This window comes from Odontesthes bonariensis, chromosome 21, assembly GCF_027942865.1.
Source record: "Odontesthes bonariensis isolate fOdoBon6 chromosome 21, fOdoBon6.hap1, whole genome shotgun sequence".
In the NCBI taxonomy this organism is placed as follows: domain Eukaryota; kingdom Metazoa; phylum Chordata; class Actinopteri; order Atheriniformes; family Atherinopsidae; genus Odontesthes; species Odontesthes bonariensis.
Genome location: NC_134526.1, coordinates 30,669,833 through 30,676,360, shown reverse-complemented (window position 1 = coordinate 30,676,360; position 6,528 = coordinate 30,669,833).

Below are 6,528 nucleotides of genomic sequence, written 5' to 3'. Positions count from 1 at the left end.
ATACCGCAGGGCTTGGCATAAGGGTCAGGTGGCGTCAAGGCTCTGGCGAATTTCAACTGGCTGAGCTCAGTGTAGTCTTCAAGGAGGCAGATGGCGTCTTCCCGGAGGCCCTCGGACAAAGGTGCATCCCATGTATCCTCTGGTGGACTGTAGTTGACCTTTGCTTCCTGAAATGCTCTTCTCACCAGGATGGCTCCCTTCTGTTTGACCGGTGTCGCAAGGCCAAGGGGATCATACAGCCCAGAGACTTGACTGAGGAGCTCTCGCCGGGTGAGTGGATTTGGCACCTGGGCCCTGACTTCCTCCTTTTACAGGTTTCTCTCCAAGCCTCATTTTCTTCTTCTTTTTAGAGAAGTTCACAGACACCATCAAGTGAAGCTTGTCACTCTCTGGATCATACCCAAGACCCAGGGCTTTGTTGTTCTCCTTTGCGAGTTGGTGTGGGAGGACCATCACTGAGGGTTCTTTCTCCTGGGAGTCACCTGATTCTGACCTCCCACTTTGGCCTGAGTAGACCCATGGCTTCAGGTGGAATCCACCCGCTTCCAGGATATGCTCAACATTGGCCGTTACTTGCTTGAGCTGGTGCAGGTCATTATGCGAGGTCAAGATGTCATCAACATATGCGTCTTGCTCCAGCACTCAACGCTCTTCTGCAAGATGGTGGAACATGGGCAGACTAGCTGTCTCCCGCATGGCGACTTGTGCGATACAGCCTGCTGGCTTATCGCCAATGTTAACCCTGGTGACGGCGTATTCCTGGATGTCTTCCTCCCCAGAGTCTCTCCACAGAAAGCGATGGAGATGTACTTCTTGGTCCTCAAGCCAGACAGAATTGTAAATTTTTTTGATGTCCCCAAGTGCAGCAAAGACACCTTGCCGGAATCGGATGAGGACAGCACGAATGTTATTGAGGACGTCTGGACCTTTGAGGAGTAAATCATTTAGGCTCTGGCCCTTGAATTTCTGACTACTGTTCCAGACAAGACGGACTGGTGTAGTCACAGAGTGAGGATTCGGGGCAATCAAGTGGCTGATGTACCACACGGGTCCAGTCCAGTTTGCCAAATCTTCTTTGGACAGTTTAACAGCAGCTCTCCGCTCGACCATCTCATGTACTTGCGCTTTGTAGGCCGCCTTCCATTTTGGCTCCTTTGCCAACTGCTTCTCTGTCCTCAGGAATGTTGCTTCAACAGCCCTCCTGTTGTTCGGCAATGTTACTGGATCTTCCACCCAGGGGTATCTGGCATGCCAGTGTGGTTTCTCGCTGTGGCGATCACCAGTGGTGTACGTCAGCCCACTCTTTGTTTGCTCCAGTTCCCGCTCTTCAGAGATTGACATCTCCTTCCCTCCAGGCTGGCAATTTCCACATCTGCAGCCGCCGCACCTGGGCTCGCACGTGGCCCCTATGCTGTCCCACTTCCACCAGTCCATGAAGTCTCGGATGGCGGCGGACGTAATGGCTTGGGTGAGTTGAGGTGGCTGCACTGAGACGTGGCTGATGATTTCTCTGTACTCCACAGCTGCTGTGCGCATGGAGCGCGCAAAGTGGGTTCTGGCACCATGGGCTGTGACTTTAACCTCTTCCAGGAGATCTGGATGAGAGCCACCGACTGTTTTCCCAAGGGGACCATCCCACAGGACAAGGTCACCGACAGATCGCACCTTCTGAGGGACGAGTTGGCCTTCCTTGTGGCTGATGAGCAGCTTGATTTTGGTGGGACGGACCAGCTCATGAAGAGGGACATCGGGGAATAGTTTTTGCAGAGTTTTGGGCGACGCACGGCAATTGACCTCTGCGATTCTGTCCAGCCCGTAACACACGAGCTGGTGGGATCTGAGGGTTCCCTTCGAAGTTGTGACCCGGATCTTCAGGAGGTAGCGCTTGGTCTCCACTGTCACTTGCATCCCACCGACTCATGGACTATGAGCGTCACATCCTCACTCCTCAAATTCAGCTCACCAGCAGCCTCATGGGTGATGTAGTTCGTGTCGGACGCCAAGTCTATCAACGTCCCAATCTTCTGGCCAGCATTTGCAGTGACTTCCAGGATCATCATTATGACAGGGAACTCTTCTAGACCATTTTCTGCTAGCAGACTCCTCTCTGGCACAGCTGAACTGAATGTCTTGGCGACAGAGTTGCAGAACACGTTCCGACACTGTTGAGCAAGGTCGGGGGGCAGGCTTGTCAGGAACTCCTCCTGTGTCTTGGTCCACCCTCAGCAACTAGCGGTTTTTCACTGTCAAGTGTTTCACTTTTTTACTGTGCTTTTTCCCCACTTGAAAGGTTGTACCAGGCTGAACATTAAACTGGGTTCCACTCAATGACCAGACTGTTGTTCCGTTTCTTTCCTTTTATTTTCCTCTCTCGTGATATTTACAGCCAAACATTCAGTTAGGTGAAAAACCTTAAAAACCAAGCAAAAACAAACATTTACTATATTGCACATTGTTGTAAAAGGTTGTTCTGACAAATTTAGCATTAAACACATGTATGAAAATAGATTATGGTTTTACCTTAAGTTAAGGCACTTAGTTAAGACAAACTACTTTTCAAATTAATTATGAAAATGCACCAAATTATTAAAACACAACCACGGGAGCCATGTTGAATTAAGCAGGTTACTAAATCCAATAGGCTACATAAATCCCCGAACAGTAATGAATTACCAGTCAGTAAATTCCAACGCGTTTCAAATATACATATCCACAACCATCCAACCCATGAAACTACACTTTAGCAGCGGAACACTCCAAGTCCATTCCAATCACCATATGCGGGAAAAAGATGCAGACTTTAACCCGTTCTCACCAGCCAACATTTTCACAAAACACCATGTGAGTTTCACAAGCTAAACCATGCTACAAACACAAACATTTCCCCCATGTCTCAACGCCTCGTCAGCGCAGCAAGTGCCATGCATTCGCCACAAAGGTTTCAACGTGAGCTTACCGGCTGTATGTTCAGTTCTTTGTTCCTTGATACAAGTGTTGCACAGCTCTTTTTCCTGCCCGCGTAGGAAGGCAGACTTTTTTTTTTATTTAGAGCTGCTGTCCCTGCACTCAAACCAGGAAGTTAGTCTCCCCTCGTTATTCTTGATTGCACGCAGGTGAGCTGCATGCTCATGCTCAGACAGCTGATGAGAAGGGGTGTTCGCCGCAACAAGTATTATTATTGTTGTTTTATTGTTGTTAATTCAATCATTGTAAATATTTAAAAAATTGTTGAGCTACTTGACGAATTTGAATTTCCCCCATTGGGGGATAAATAAAGTATTTTTCTATTCTATTCTATTCTATTCTATTCTATTCTATTTATGTACATGTGACATTATTGTGGTCATTAACTCACGTTTCCCTGTTCCAACAGATATCATTTGAATGGTGTTACAGTGTTTGTTGTCCCCTCTTTTCTGTCTTCTCAAACCCCAGCTGGTGGAGGCGGATGGCCACCCTTCCTGAGTCTGGTTCTGCCAGAGGTTTCTTCCTGTTAAAAGGGAGTCGTTTCTCTCCACAGTCGCCTCAGGCACGCTCAGGATGGGAGATTGGACCGAAAAACAAAAAGTTTTCAGTGCAATCTGTTGGTTTTCTTAGCTAGGAAATTGTTTTTGAATTGGCTCTATATGAACGAATTGGATTTTTTTATGAATAATTATGATTACAATTAATTGAATTCCAATTGGCTTGAATTGGACTTTATTATCTAAGTGCCTTGAGATGACATTTGTTGTATTTGGCGCTATATAAATAAAAATGAATTGAATTGAATTCACAGCTGAAATGATCTTTCAGTTCTTTGGAAAACTAAAAAAGGACCTGGGCCAATAAGTTCTGGCTGCTATAAGGCTGAACTCATCTCTATTACTATTGTTTTGGTAATGAAAGCAAATTATGTCACAGGACCAAATTTTAGGATTTGTTCTCTTCAAATCAGACATATCCCTGGTCACCTTTGTGGAACCTATGCAAAGTTTACTGAATTGATGTTAGCAGTGTGGATCTACTCCATCAATGCGAAGGCAGTCAGCCCATTTTGGGCACTTCATACAAGTACAGATTGGACTGCCCGATGATGATGATCATTGTTATTCATTTTATTATCATTATGTTTTAGGGCTGTCAAATGATTCAATTTTTTAATCTGATTAATTATAATTAATCAAATAACAAAAATTCCAAATTTTCTTTGTATGTTTTTGCGTTAACAGAAAGATAAATGACAAGAGTAGATATTTACATATATATTAATATATATATATATTTGATTTTTATTCATGACAAATCCAAATGTTGCTATTAAAAATGACATCAATAATATACCACACCATACCTCAGTTTGGCTCCTCTCCAATGCTCCTCTGCAAATATAAGAAATGTTATTCAGAACAGTTATTAAATTAAACTAAAAAAAATAACAAAACAAATAATGTGGGCATATTTGCGATAGATGGATGGATTTTTTTCTTTTCTCTTTGGTCAAACAACTGAACTTTCACACAATTAAATGTGGCCCTCTTATCCATTTTTCTTTTAGCCAGTTGCTGAGGCAAACTAAGTATCTCACATGGAACTGTGGATGCAGGAGAGGCCAGATATTTGCTTGTGCTGGGCTCCTGAATGAGCAGCCCACCTCTGCATGGGCCAGTCCTTCATACTGATGCTCGGCTCTGCTCTGTACCTCTGGCTCTGTCAGGCTGCACCTCTCCATCTGAATCTGAATCTGAACCCATCAGTAGAAGGTTCATTTTCTTCCTGGGTGGCCCTGGGTGGTCTGCAGAGACCTTCTGGGTGACTGTTCATACAGCATGCCTCCAAGTGTGGCCCACACCTCTTCTCTTTCACTCACAGGCTCTTCAAGTCTCTGAAACATGGATCTAGTGCCATTGCAAGCTTGAGGCGTGCATTGTTGGTATTTTCTTGGCATGCGGCCAGGTGTTCCTTGAGTGTTGTCTTAAATCTCTCATATGCAGGACTTCCATTCCATGAGAAGTGGCAGAGGACAGACAGCACCACAGGAGACATGGGCCTCTCAACTCCGAATCTCTGCAGCGGAGACACACACAAAAAAAGTTATTACAACACAAGTCAAGTCAACTTTTACTGTCAATGCTGCCATATGTGCAGGACATACACAGAATTGAAATAGTGTTTCCATCTTATCCCTGGTGCAATAAACATGACGTAAAATATAAAGTAGAAGATTAAAAAATATATATAAAAAATATATATACAAGCTAAAAGATTTTAAAAAAAACTGCAGTGGCAAATCTGTATACATATATGGCCGTATGAACAGAATTAACAGTATAAACAGATTTCATATTACAATATGAACAGTGAGCTATGTACAGTTAGTGTACAATAATTGACTGTACACAGTGCAATTTGGTGTGCAAGATTGTTTTAAGTTTGCGAAGGGACTGGTGCCATTTGGTTTGTGCATGGGGGGGGGTCAGTGTCCAGAGTTTGTGGGGACGGGGGCAGAGAAGGAAGTAGGGCAGTGCTGGGAGGGAGTTCAGCATCCTGGCAGCCTGGCGGATGAATACGTCTCATATCAGTCTGCTGGTTCTCGCCCAGAGGCTCCTCAGTCTCCTCCCGGCGGGCAGGAGGCTGAAGAAGCAGGGAGTTCCACAGCCCTCGGTGGTTCCACGGTAGAAGGTGTGCATGATGGGGACCGGTGCTCGGGCTCTTTTGAGTCTGCGGAGGAAGTAGAGGTGCTGCTGAACTTTCCTGGCCAGCGATGCGGTGTTGGTGCTCCAAGAGAGGTCCTCAGTGAGGTGCACACCCAGGAATTTGGTGCTGCTCACTCTCTCCACAGCATCACCGCTTATGGTCAGTGGAGGGTGATGGGTGGGGTCAACAACAATCTCCTTTGTCTTCTCCACATTAAAGGGACACTGTGTAATTTCTTCCCCCATCTAGTGGTGCAATTTTATTTTGCAAAGTCGAATGAATTTGCTCTCTAGCGCCTCGCGTTTTCAAATGTGCGTTGCAACTTGTTGAACTACGGCAGGCGGTATGTGTCAAGATGCTGTTTTTCGCTTTTTTGGCGACGAGGATCCCTTCTCCTGTAGCTTGGCATAACTATGGTCTTCCATTGCGAACAAAAGTGCAGGCCGTTCAGGCTGGTTTCTACCAGAGAATGTCTAATGGCGTAGACTGGCTCTGTTTATACCTGCGTGCAAACGTGACGTCAAAATGACGTCATTTCCGCTTGCAGGCCTGGCGTTGGGGAAAACGCGAAGTGCTTTATGTCCCTCTCGGCACTTCGTGGTTTTTCATAGACCGGAAGGACATGGCAGCCTCCATAGAGTTTGCCCACTCTATGTAGATACAGACAAGTGATTCTTCACTCAGGAGGATAATTGAGATTTTTGACAGAGATAATTTTACACCAATGAGGACTAATTTATGAATGAATATGTTGATTTGAGCTAATAAATAACTTAATATATTACACAGTGTCCCTTTAAGAGAGAGATTGTTGGCCCTGCACCACGCGACAGTTGGCTCACCTCGTCCCTG